The sequence below is a fragment of the Thermobia domestica genome, chromosome 4, assembly GCF_964235325.1.
Source record: "Thermobia domestica chromosome 4, izTheDome1.hap1.1, whole genome shotgun sequence".
Classification (NCBI taxonomy): domain Eukaryota; kingdom Metazoa; phylum Arthropoda; class Insecta; order Zygentoma; family Lepismatidae; genus Thermobia; species Thermobia domestica.
This window is the reverse complement of record NC_137457.1, coordinates 166,099,280-166,112,075: the sequence shown is the minus strand read 5'-3', so window position 1 is coordinate 166,112,075 and position 12,796 is coordinate 166,099,280.

Genomic DNA, 12,796 nt, shown 5'->3' with positions numbered 1-12,796 from the left:
AGTAGTATGCCCAAAAATCACTCATCTTTACTCTTTTATATAAGAGTACAGAAGATAAATACAGTCAAACATATGCACTTCCATGAACAGTTTCCGATTTTTTATAACTAACTTATTCGTACATTTCCCACAAGTTGTGGTTTTAAATTTACGCTCTGTCAAGGTCCAGGTTTCAAAAAGGAACTAACTGGAAATATAATAATATTATGTATTTATGTACATGTGTAATATGTATAAATTTATTGTCTTATTGAAGCTTTCGTAATCTGGAAATAAACTTTTGATTTGCTTTTAATATATAAAAATCATGCTCCCCTAGAAAAGTTTGCAGGCTACATCCATAAATGACTATGTAGTAATTTCTGCGAGAATGGCACAGGACCTAAAATTTAGGTCTAGTGCTTATATTTTTAGGACTTGTTTAGATTAAGACTTAAGAATGTCACCCACTGTATTGCATAATAAATGTTCTTTGTTCAGTTTTAAATTTACTGCGTTCTTTATGTATGCAGTTGATATTTAATGTTCGCTCGTGAAATGTCTAGTGAGCTTTTTCCTACCAGCTGTTTCTGAGCTGAATTGTCGGTCGTATGCCGAGTCGGTCCTGTGCCGCATCCCCTACAGATGTCGGTCGTACGCTCTTTCGGTCCTATGCCGTCTCGATCCTACACCGTTTCGGTCCTGTGCCGTGTCGATCCTGTGACCTTTCGGTCCTATGCCGTTTCGTTCGTATGCCGTGTCGATCCTAGGCCGTGTCGGCCCTACGCAGTGTCGGTCCTGTGCATGTAACCCTCCTTAAATTCAGAGATGAAGTTATTACATTCACAATAATATATATAGTACAAGCACCAAATATATATATATATATATATCCTAAAACTAATGGGAACCTAGGTAAGTTACATTTATTGAATACATTACAAAATTTGTTTTAAAATGGCTGATAGGTTTAAGTGACCATTCTTAATGGATATTTTTGGCTCTTGTGGGGAATCAAATTGACAAAATTTTTACTTTGAGTTCCCTTTTTTGGTAGGTATTTTATTAGAAAGAAATACTAGGTGCTTTCACAGGGAAACAAATCAAAATGAGACATCGCTAATCTATTGCTTCACAAGATATTTTAGATATGATTCCTCTACAACTTAGAAAATTTCATACTGCCGTTTTCCTTACCTCTTCACACAGGTAACCAAGATAACTGACTATACAGAGTACGAGAAAAAACTTTTTCGTGTTGGTAATTGGGAGAGCAGATCAGTGGAAAGCAAAAATATCTTAAAATTGTGTTAGTTGAACACACGAAAATAGAGAAGTCACTGTTCCATTACACTTCCCTTTTCTATTTTCTCTACTAAGATTGCGGCTTTCAGCAAACGTTGAGAATTTCAATTTGGTGCTCTTAGGTTGAAAGAGTTAATGATCTCTGGAATTTCAGCTCTACATTGCTGCTGACTATTTATTTTCCTTTATTTTTGTTCGAATTTACCTGGTTTAACTGTAGTTTAATGTATTTCAATGAATATTATGCGGCGGCTCACCTCAGTGCAACCTCATATCTTTACGTTCCGAACAGAAAGACGACGTAACTGGCTCAATGTCATTTAACAATCAAATTTTAGATTTTTCCCAGTAGACAGAGGAACTCGAATAAAAATTTATAAAACTAGATTAATCTAGTTTTAGCCCAAAAGATATGTATCTCATCGGGCTAATTGGTGAATATACCCGACTGAATATCCCTTTTTACAAGACTTTGGTAAATAAATTGAAGTTTGGAACTAATAAAATATCATGTAACCTAATCATAAAAACACTGACAGTGATTTGGTAAATGAGAGGTGCCCATATATTGAAATTAACATTATTGCTTGGGAAATCAGAACTTCTTTCGGCAGCCCCTTTCCATCATCGAATTTTTTTAAAAAATGTTATTTAATTATAAGAAAAGTTTATCAATTTGAATAAGCTTTTTATAAAATATATAAAATATAAATAGATTATACGTTTAATGACTGGTAAATTACATAAGGATTTATACAGAGTGTCAAATATTTTGGATAAAGAAACCGCCTTTTTACAGTCCTCTCGTAGTAACTTTGGATTAATTCTAGAAGTGGTTGAAAATTTACTATTATTTTAGTTGTGTTGATTGAGAGCTTATCATCCCTTTCAACAGCGAACCTATATAAGTAGGGACCTAGTGATTAACATGGAAATTCGAACCCCAACATCCCCAGACGCTCCCACGCTAAAGGTGCCTATGCTAACTTCTCAGCCACGAAGAAGCTCTAGTGTTTCAGGCTTCAAAATCAATTTACGTAATACAAAAATGAAATATTGATTTCTTTCTTCTTCTCTTTCTTCTACACTCGACTCAATCTCCAAAAAATAGATTCAATTTCTCTCTTTAACTCTTTATTGAAAGTGTAAGTGGTAGAAATCAAGCATTTACGGCATAGAATGTAGATTGATACCCGTGAAACAAAAATGGTAATAGAGAGCTACAAGCCATTTCTGTCAGTCGATTCAGCGTCTCAAAAGAACGTACTATTTCGAGACTCAAATTTTAGAAAAAAATGGAAGAGTTAGGAATTTACTAGTAATTGATTAGAAACGGCGATTTATCTTCACTTTTATCTAGTTGTTCAAAGTGGAAATGCTAAAAAAGAACATTCTTCGCACAATTGATAAGATGGAAATAGATAACGGCAAGCATTTCTTTTGATATAATTTCAATCTTCAGCAATACGTTTAACGTCTGATTTTATTCCTCTGTCTCAGGACTGATACCAATTAGAAATTATAGTTTCAATAATTATTTTCATATAACAAAACAGTAAGAAATATTATATAATGGATCTTTGATATGGATTCAGTGTACGAGGAACAGAATCAACTTTTGATCTTATTCCTCTGTAGCCGCCACTAGCTATATATATAATTCCTCTAGTTTGAGTACTGGGTTCGCGTAGTATAGACGACTAATAGCAAAATGAACCACTTTCAGATAATTTGCCTTTAGAGCCCCCTTAAACCAGTTAGTCCTTATTTAGCATATAGATAAGACAAACACACATTCGTAGATGCTTGTAACCGTGAAAGTCCTGAAGTTCCCAAGTTGCCAAACTCCGTCGAAGTTCGCCTTGGGTTCCTGCGTGCTAGATGTACAGCGTATGAAGACTATATGAAAGAGATATGTTAGCCTCCTTCGAAATTGGTCTTGGGTTCCCACGTGAAATTGATTTGCTGCTAAGGGGAATATACCGTTTCATGTCTATTTCTTCCCGAAATATTGAGTCACGTGATTCTGTGCGTATGTGTGTTTGACGTCTTATATCTGATGTAGTAGGATCACATGATGAAAACTACTGGATGATATAATGATGATGTCGTAGATGGAACGTAGAGCGTACATATAGGTGTATGTGTAGAATTAGCAACTATTTTGAAAAAGGAATCATCCAATTAAAGATGCATTGTAAATCAATCTATAAGGTAAGCTTAATGTGCTATCATTGGAACCTTTGCACAGATAAGTGAGTTATAGATTCCGTACCATTTCTTATTGCAAAGTGTAAGAAAATTACAACGATATATGGAAGGAAGGCATGTTTAAATTTGAAGAAGGCTAAAATGTGATGTTACCAGGACGTTCTACAGCAAAAATTAAAAGCAGATAATGGTGCATCAATATCGTATTTGCAAAACGGAAATTTATGTAACGGTAAATGACATAAAGGAACGAAGATTCATTTACCTGGGCGTAGCACGTGCGATCTTATGTTTACTAACTTAGTTTCTTCTTCGTAAGTGTTTCGGACATGAACATAAATTTGGACATGAGTGTAAAAACAAGATGAAACACGATTTTTCTTCTTCTTCTTCCCAATGTTCACACGTGCACAGATATCTGTGTGCATAGTGACATTAGTCTCTGTTGATCAGCCACAGCAGTAACTTGTCTTTGAGTGCTTGTGCATGAAATATAAATACTAGGAAATATTATTTATGAAATGTAGAATATATTCTTTATTCAATGAAAACATTTTAATTTGTGTGGACTGGATAGTGAAACATTCGAACTAGTCATTCGTATTGACAAAAGAACTTGTGATTTGTGTGAAGCTAAATTTGGAGGATGGAAGGAACTTGTACATTTGAGCCCGTTTATTTTGAACTATTTGAACTCTCAAGTGGAAATTATAAAATCTCTTGTAGGAAATAACGAACTGGTGGTGCGGAAACTAATGCATAAATTATTATTGGTGTTAGACAAAAAAGGAACACTTAATTCTTTTCAATACAGTGTGTACTTAAATTCAAGTGATTCGTTTTATTTGTTGGAAATTTTACCATGTGTTGAAGATGCTGTGAAAACCATTAAAGCTTGCAGTGTTGTGCTACAAGAATATTTTGACTTGTGTACAGATACTATTCGCATTCATGTACAATCGCAGTGTCTTACATATAGAGAACCTGTTGGAATTCTTATATGTGTGGCTCAGTAGATTATTATTAATGGAATGAACATCACTTATCTAAATATTTCTCTTGACAACAATAACAATAAGAATGGTATGTGAACCGACGGTTAAAGAATAAAACTAGAAAAGAAAACATTTTTGACACAAAACTCAGATCAGATAATGGTGAGTCAATAAGAGGTACAAAAACAGCCATGGTGGTGGGAAACCGATACTTAACCTTTCGATGGTATCAATGAGGTGGACTTCTATTAATAAAGAAGAAGGAGAATATGTATTTTCACTTGTACTGCGCTGTGTGGTAATAAATTTAGTTCATTTAATAATAACAAATGTATAGTGAAATTGAAATGTTTTATTTACAAATAAATTTGTGTTTTGTGTTTGTTTAATACTCTTAATAATGATTGGGATTTTTATTATTTTACTAATGTTTTACGTTTTATGGAAAGTAAATCCTGACATATTTTCTTTGTATACTATGAATATTTATTTGTAATAATGAAATCACCTACTTGAAACGTTTTAAATAAAATATAAAGTTTGTATTTAAATTCATTACTATACAAATCTTTCTATGTATGATGGGATTTTTTAAAAAGACTAAAAATAATTAATATAAAGTTTTAAAACCAATTCCATGATATTGTTACTACTAGAACTATAATATTGAAATCACATAATTGTTTTAATTTACGAAAAAAGACTTATTAAATGTTTTAGTTCATTAATATTAGCTGCATGATTACATCATTGAAATTTTAAAAAAGTCTGGATTTTCTTTTTAAATATTTAAATATAAATATGAAAAATTTAATGTTTTATGGTATATGTATATTTAATTATTTAATTGATAATAAATGATATTTGTTAGGATATTTATTAGAAACAAAAGAAGAATACAAACCTTTAATTGGCGATGATAAAATTTACAGAAGAGACAAAAATGATTGGAAGTATATTACATCTTTTTTTAAAAAAGAGTTGTTAAACGCAATTTTAACACACATACTTTAGGAGGAATATTTAATGTTCCCTGTAGATTTTCCTTCATTTTCCGTTTGTAGCTTTCACTGAATATTATTATTTACATGTTCTAGCTTCATTATTTTATGAGAAAAGCGTTCATTATTATGACGATGATGACGATAATGTGGTGAAACGTGGCTAGATGTCATACTGAATAATGGCGTTGGCCATATATACGATGTCGTTGTTTTATTCTCTAAAATGAAAAATGAAGAAAATATTTTATCTATAATACGCATAAAATTAAGTATTAGTAATAGGTACACAGAAGTTTTCTGTACTAAGCAAAAAGGTGAAAAGAAGGAGAAGAATACCAGACATAAATGAATACCTGTTGTAATTGATAGAACAATCGGAAATTATTTCTTTCTGGCATTGATAAGAATGTATGATGAAAATGATTTAAGTATTTTGCTTTAGCCTTAAAGGAAAGAAATAAGAATGAATAATGCCCACATAGGGACGATTTCCCAGTTTGAATTCGATTATTATTAAATTTTTAATACAGACAATTACTACTTATAAATTGAAGATGTTGCATTACATATGAAGGAAATCTGAATGTATCGAAATATTCTACATGTCCATCAGTATTAATATATACGGATAATCAATCAATACCTAATTCAGTAGATGGGTATCTATTATAATGATAGCTGCATGTACTTTAACATATAATGGTTATTCATTACCTACAAATACGCCTACATATTGATTGTGAAATAAAGAATTAGTTTGAAGGGAACTCTATAATTCTATTGTAAATGACATTATGTAAAAATGCATACATGTAGATCTGCTATGTTATTTAAATAATAATAATAATAATAATAATAATAATAATAATAATAATAATAATAATAACATCTAAAAATTCGTGATGACGTTCCACTGGGGATCTACTGGTAAGGAGGTCTGGCATTCTCCATATGTGATATATGAGATAGGTACTGATAGGGGGTTCTTAAAATGAACTTTCAGACGAAAACATTCATGTCTAATGAACTTTCAATGCTGGACAGCGCTGTCTTCTTAATCTTGCATAATGTCGAAACCAAAGATAGTGTATCCTTGAGGAAAGTAAAGATGAGGAATGTTATTATCATGATTGCATAAGTAAATACCTAATACACAGAAGAAGGCGTGATATGAGGAAACATATAGGTTGTTTTCAAAATTTGGTTGTAAAGGTTTTTAAGGTACAGGTTTTCCATGAATATATAATGAGAAGAAATTGATGTTAAAATGTTTTGTAATTAAAGAAATTTGAAGTCATTGTTCCTGTATAGGTATCACTTTGGGTCAACGGCACAATCATAGGAGTTGATATTACTTCCATAGATATATTATCTATTGTTTGATTGAAGATACTTTGGAATGACCAATAACTTCATTTGTACTCTTGTGGGAGGATATTTTGAAGATTTTGAATGTAGAAGCTTGTTAGGTGCTGGTTTTATTGTAGGATTAACACCAATATTTTGAATATATAAAGCAGAGTCTAAAATATTTACTTCAGTCTCAATAGAGGAATCACTAGCGCTGAGACAAAAGTTTGCCTTACCCGCAATTAATTTGATGCATAGTTCTACTCCTTGGATTAATGATGTACCCTGATTAAAAGTACCAGAATGAAGGTGCCCGAACATATCGAATTTGGACTCTTTTTTGTAAATCCATAACGCCGTTGAAATCGCTTATTTACAGTAGTTGTTGCATCCACATGTCCAGCAGTATGTTGAATGCACATTTAAGATGAGTGTTTTACACAGAATCACCATTAATTTAACAGTTGTTTGATGTATGGTCGATATGGTTGATTATGAGATAGAAATGAAATCAATTTGTTATTTAAATACAGTTCCACCACACTTTAAAAATTATTAATAGGAGGCAAAGCCTTATCACTTTCTTCAAATGATAATCCATCAGGCTTAACGATTTGAGTTTCAATATAAATGAGAGCGTGTGGTATATTTATTTATTCATCACTTGTTCCTGGTTTGACAAATTCTAATGGCACATTAACAACCAGTGAACTGATTCAATTATATGTAAACAATATGGTTATATAATATATTGGTTTGGGTTTATTTTGTAGAAAAAACATCTATTTCACTTTTTACACACTCGCAGAATTGATGATGTAAGAAATCTATGATGATGATTTAATAAAAAGATCTCGTCTGATAGTTTCCTTTTCTTATGAGAATTATTTTCCTCTGCTTCCTAAGTACCTTTCCTCTTTTTCCTCTTGCACTTCTTCTCAATTTTGATGATGTGCAATGATGAAAGGTTAAAGATGGAATGATGTGTAATTATTCTTATCCTTCGCTGATGTTCAGATCCTAACACAGATTTCAGTTTACTTTTAGCTTTTTCTAGCAAGATGGACTTTTTTTGATGAAGGGATTCCTTAATAGGTTGTTTGTCAATGCGAGCGTCACAAATAACGTTATCGTCAGATTTTTAATAATTTCTTTCTTATTGCTTTAGCACTTTGTTTTACCAAGGCATGACAGACCGAAATGATCCTCCAAGAACACTTCCAATACCACGTCCAACTTCAGAAGGTGAACCAACATAAAGTTTTCCAGTTCCAGAAAGGGCTTGTTTTTTGGTAATATTCATGTGGATTATTCATGATTTTGTTTGCCGCAATGGTTGAAAATACAGCTTAACGCAAATAGTTCCGGCCAGTGGAGACAGTGTACTATATTTTATATCTATTTTTTGTTCAAAATGATTGTTTTCTGTAGGATATAATTTGGGCGATTAAAAGTTTCTATGGAATTACTTGCAAATGTATGATGAACAATATTGATACATATGATACGATACATAATGTTGCTACTATATCTCCACCAGATAAGGATTGAATCGTATCACAATATACATATATTGTAGATGGAATTCCTAAACGTAAATTTGAAACCTTTTGGCATTGTTGTATGTTTTATAAATCTGCATTTGGTTCAAATCCCAACATCGCGCTGACACTTGGAGATAATGCAGTGTCTTTATGAATACTTTTTATAAAAAGAGGCATTACTTTCACGAATGTACGAAATATGTAAATCTATGAACCTGTTGTGTTTATTGATAAACTTTATCAACTCTGAAATACCAGTATAATAACTAACAGGACTACTTACAAACTTCCATTCATCATTGTTTGCATTATTTTTCATTAATATTTTTTAAAATTGAATAAGGATAATAAAGCTAAAGAATAGAAACATCTCAGTTTTCACGAAATTCCATTCTTTGATGAAATTTAGTAGTGTACGATGTTAAGGTGTTTTAAGGAACAGTGAACTATTACAAGGAAGTATAACGTAAAAACCTCTGTCAAGTTCAATTCTACTTCTTGGTCTTCATTAGGAACGATCCAGATATCCAAGAATCGAAAGAAGAAGGATATCCTTTCTAATGAACAAGCTTTTTCCTCTTCAGCGTATGATTTTATCTAAGTAAACAGTTTTTTGCTAACGTCAGAAATTGTAATTCCCCTCTATAAAATAATCCATCTAGTGGTCCCTTGACTAAATCTACTATTTCATAAAAATGTGTATCTCAACTTGTATCTTCTTAACTTTAAATATTTCCCAAGTCCAGTTTTGCATGTATCCTTTATCAAATGTAGTTTAGTTTTAATAATTAATACTGTCACACCAATCTTTTAGATGTTTTGCAAAATTCAGATTCTCCTTCTTCAGTTTAGTATCGTACTGATTGTGCCACACATGTAATAGGTTTCTTGAGAAATGTTTCAGCTGACATCTTAATGCATGAATGATACTCCATTGAATAATTTCACAAATTAAAGTGAAAAACGCTCTACAATACTAACATTTATATCGGAATTTTTAACTGTAACATGTTTTATTTTGTTTTCCGTAAAGTACTTCTATATTATTTTATTAGTGAACTCACTTACTTTGTCTGTTCGGAAAGTAATTGGTTTTCTGTCTTTAAAAACAACTTTTACTGTTTCTAAGACATTATTTGTACTTTCATGTTTTATTTGCAGAACTCAAGCATATTGGCGGAACACACCTATCACTTTAAGAATATAACGATATCCATCATTAAGTTTATGAAGAGATTGAAGAACGTTAATATCATTTTTCAACTTATCATCAATATCTTTCGATATATAAAAAGCACTTCTGAAACGACGGAAAGAGTGACATTTTGATGATCTAAGAGGGCAGAACAGCTGGTGTGTCATTTCGCAGTGCGCGCTTGAAAATCAGTGATGCGATTTCGCTTGCCCAGTGTGGATAACACAAGTTGTGTAACAGCAAATAGAAAGTGGGCGTGTAGTGGTGTTTGTATGACGTCTGTCCTAAACTGTAGTGTATCGTTCCAAAACATTATGTTCGCTCTGGAAAAGGTCATAGAAAACTGTAACTATTAAACACATATTATATTGGAATGTACAAAAGGGCTTTGCATTTTAATATATTATTCTACATTATTCCAGTGTTAAATTGTATATAAGTTACTGCTGACAGTTTAGAGTTTTGAAAAGTGGAAAGTGTTATTGCGCAAATTTGCACACTTAAAGGATATTAATTTTTAATTACAATGGCGCTACAAATTAATATCACGCGTTATTTGAGATAATGGTACAACATTCAAGTTCAACGACATTTGTTGCCTTACTTACACATGTTAAGCGACCAGTTGGCTATTTCCCATTATCTGATGATGATTTATCATCTATTAACCCTGCGTTAGGCGAGTATGTTTGGGTAGCACCATTAGGTGCGTCGGTGACAGGTGCCACCCGCTTATTAAAATGTAACTAAAATAAGTGAAATTATCTTTAAATGACGACTGATTCATTTATTTGATAAAATGTTAATCACAAGTTATTGTTTTGCTTGTACACAGCCTTTATATCAATATAGAGACTTTTTTTTCATGACTACTACACTGCCTCCTTGCATGTTACATAAATGTCTTTGAGATGTCCTCCAATCACCCATCTCTTACATTTCAAGCAACCCTTCTTTTTAGTTTTGACTCTTTCTACTCCACAAGCATTTCAACATCATCTGGAGCATGGTGTCTTCTTAACATTGACCATTTCTTCTTCCTCAACACCAAGTAACAGTCACAGTCGCCACTTTTCCTAATTTGAAATGTAATTTGAGGAATACAGCATATTCGTTGTATCTTGGATTTAATCATTTCCCAGCCAATATCCTCCAAAAAAGTCCTTCGAGACAATTGAGGTGAACTGGTATTAAATTTCAGGGTACAAAGTGTATTAACTGCATAAATTTTTGGAAGATCAAAATATTACACCATGGACCATGTTGTTCCGACTCAGTGTTGTGGTCAATCGCACCCACGTGATAAATTTCATAATCACTTTCATCAGAAGACACTTCCAACTCCTCTTCCTCCTTAAGCCACTGCAGAACCATATTCTTATATTTTGTCTTCTCTGCCTCCGGCGTTTTGACATTTTACTTGTTAAGTACTATTGTCACCCAAACCCGTTGCTGCACAGAGAACTTATTTCTTACAAACTGTATGCTGTAAACAGAAGTGTACTACTACCGCCATAACAAACATTAACAATTAACGTTCAGCAACTGAAAGACGCGACTCCTAATACCAACGCACAGTGTTGCTAATTTTAGATAAATATCACTGGGTGACACCTGTCACCCACGAGCCTAATCTATGGTTAAGGCGACAGGTAGGATTTTTAGTGACACACTTGAAATGAATTGGAAGACTGCATGAGGACATCGCAAAATGTTTTCTGCAAAATAATTCACCTTGCTTGAAGGAAGTCTTCAATTTCCTGACCTCATGATATCACAGCCTAGTACATCCCAAGTTCATGTTGGAAGATCGCACAAGTCCTTCAGTAACTGCAGCCGAAATTCAAAGAAACGTAAAGAGACGAGTCTGCTTGAAGTAAGAAGTCATGAGGATCTGTCAAAGGACATTGAACTGAACTGAAACTTCGACAAGAAGGAAAGAGGGATTTTGCTTCAATTGTGAGTGAACTGTAAGTGAAAAAGTACTCTTTGTACCCAATGTCTGTCAGTGTACATAAAGGGTATTCCACGAAAAGATACCTTGTCTACTTGTATTCTCCCTATTGCCCAGCCCTCGGAGGAAGCACAAGAGATCAGAAATAAGCATCACCGTCAATATAGGGAATTCTTTACGAGAAAAACATCAAGAACTTATACAAATACCGACCTGCTTCACAGACATCTCATTAACACTAGAAGGACCGGGAAATTAACACCCACAAAGGTCTAAGCGGTCAATTTGACCCTCTAGATATTTTAAAGCTGGAATCCTATTATTGGCGATTTATTCGATATCTTGTCTGGTATTAATTTATGGTATCAGATTTCAATTTGCCAATCATAATTTTTAATGGTTTAATTACTGTATAATAAGTAACTAGAAATAAAAAATCTACGTAGTTTAGTCAAACTTACTTTTATTACAGTGTTATAAGTATGTAATGTATACATATATGTTATATATTTTTACAATAAAGATTAGAAATTTAAACTTTAAAAATTTTAACGCTGTGTATTTATTTTAGACTTAATATTAAAATATCATTTGAAATTTTATTTTGCAAATGAAATTTGGAGGTAGATGTTTTAGATTGGAAGTTGCAATGTTCTGTGTTGTATGCAAAATTATACTAGTCTCTTGTGAAAAAAAACTTTTTTAAACTAAAAGGGTGCAACTATATTTGAAATAATTTTGAAATACCTTCATTCACCATGTAGTGATCTAAATGAGTTTCCTTGTTTTGTACGGAAACAATTTACACATAAATCAACCACTTTTCTGTTCAGTCTCCAAATTGAACACTCAATGAGAAAGACGCTTCCTACAAAACACTTGCTTTTTGATTTTGCGGAAGTACTTCCCACAAACATACTTCTTACATATCTTGCACAAATCCGTTATTTTATTGGTATTACATAGCAGAATTTGTCATTGTGAACAAATCTTGCACTGTGGTTGCTCATCATCTTCCGAGAAACTGCCACTCTTTCCAGTACATGCTCAGCTGTAGTCAAACGTTCTGAGAGCTGTGTGAGGAATTGTCTTCTGCTTATATGTCTTTTTGTTACTTCTTTATAAACAATCCAAGAATTCATACACGCTATTTCAATCACATTATAAAACACATGAACCGGCCACCTACTGCTGGGTGATTTTACAGAGCATTACCCAAACATCTGGTCAACTACATCGACACCAAATTTTGTATGGTT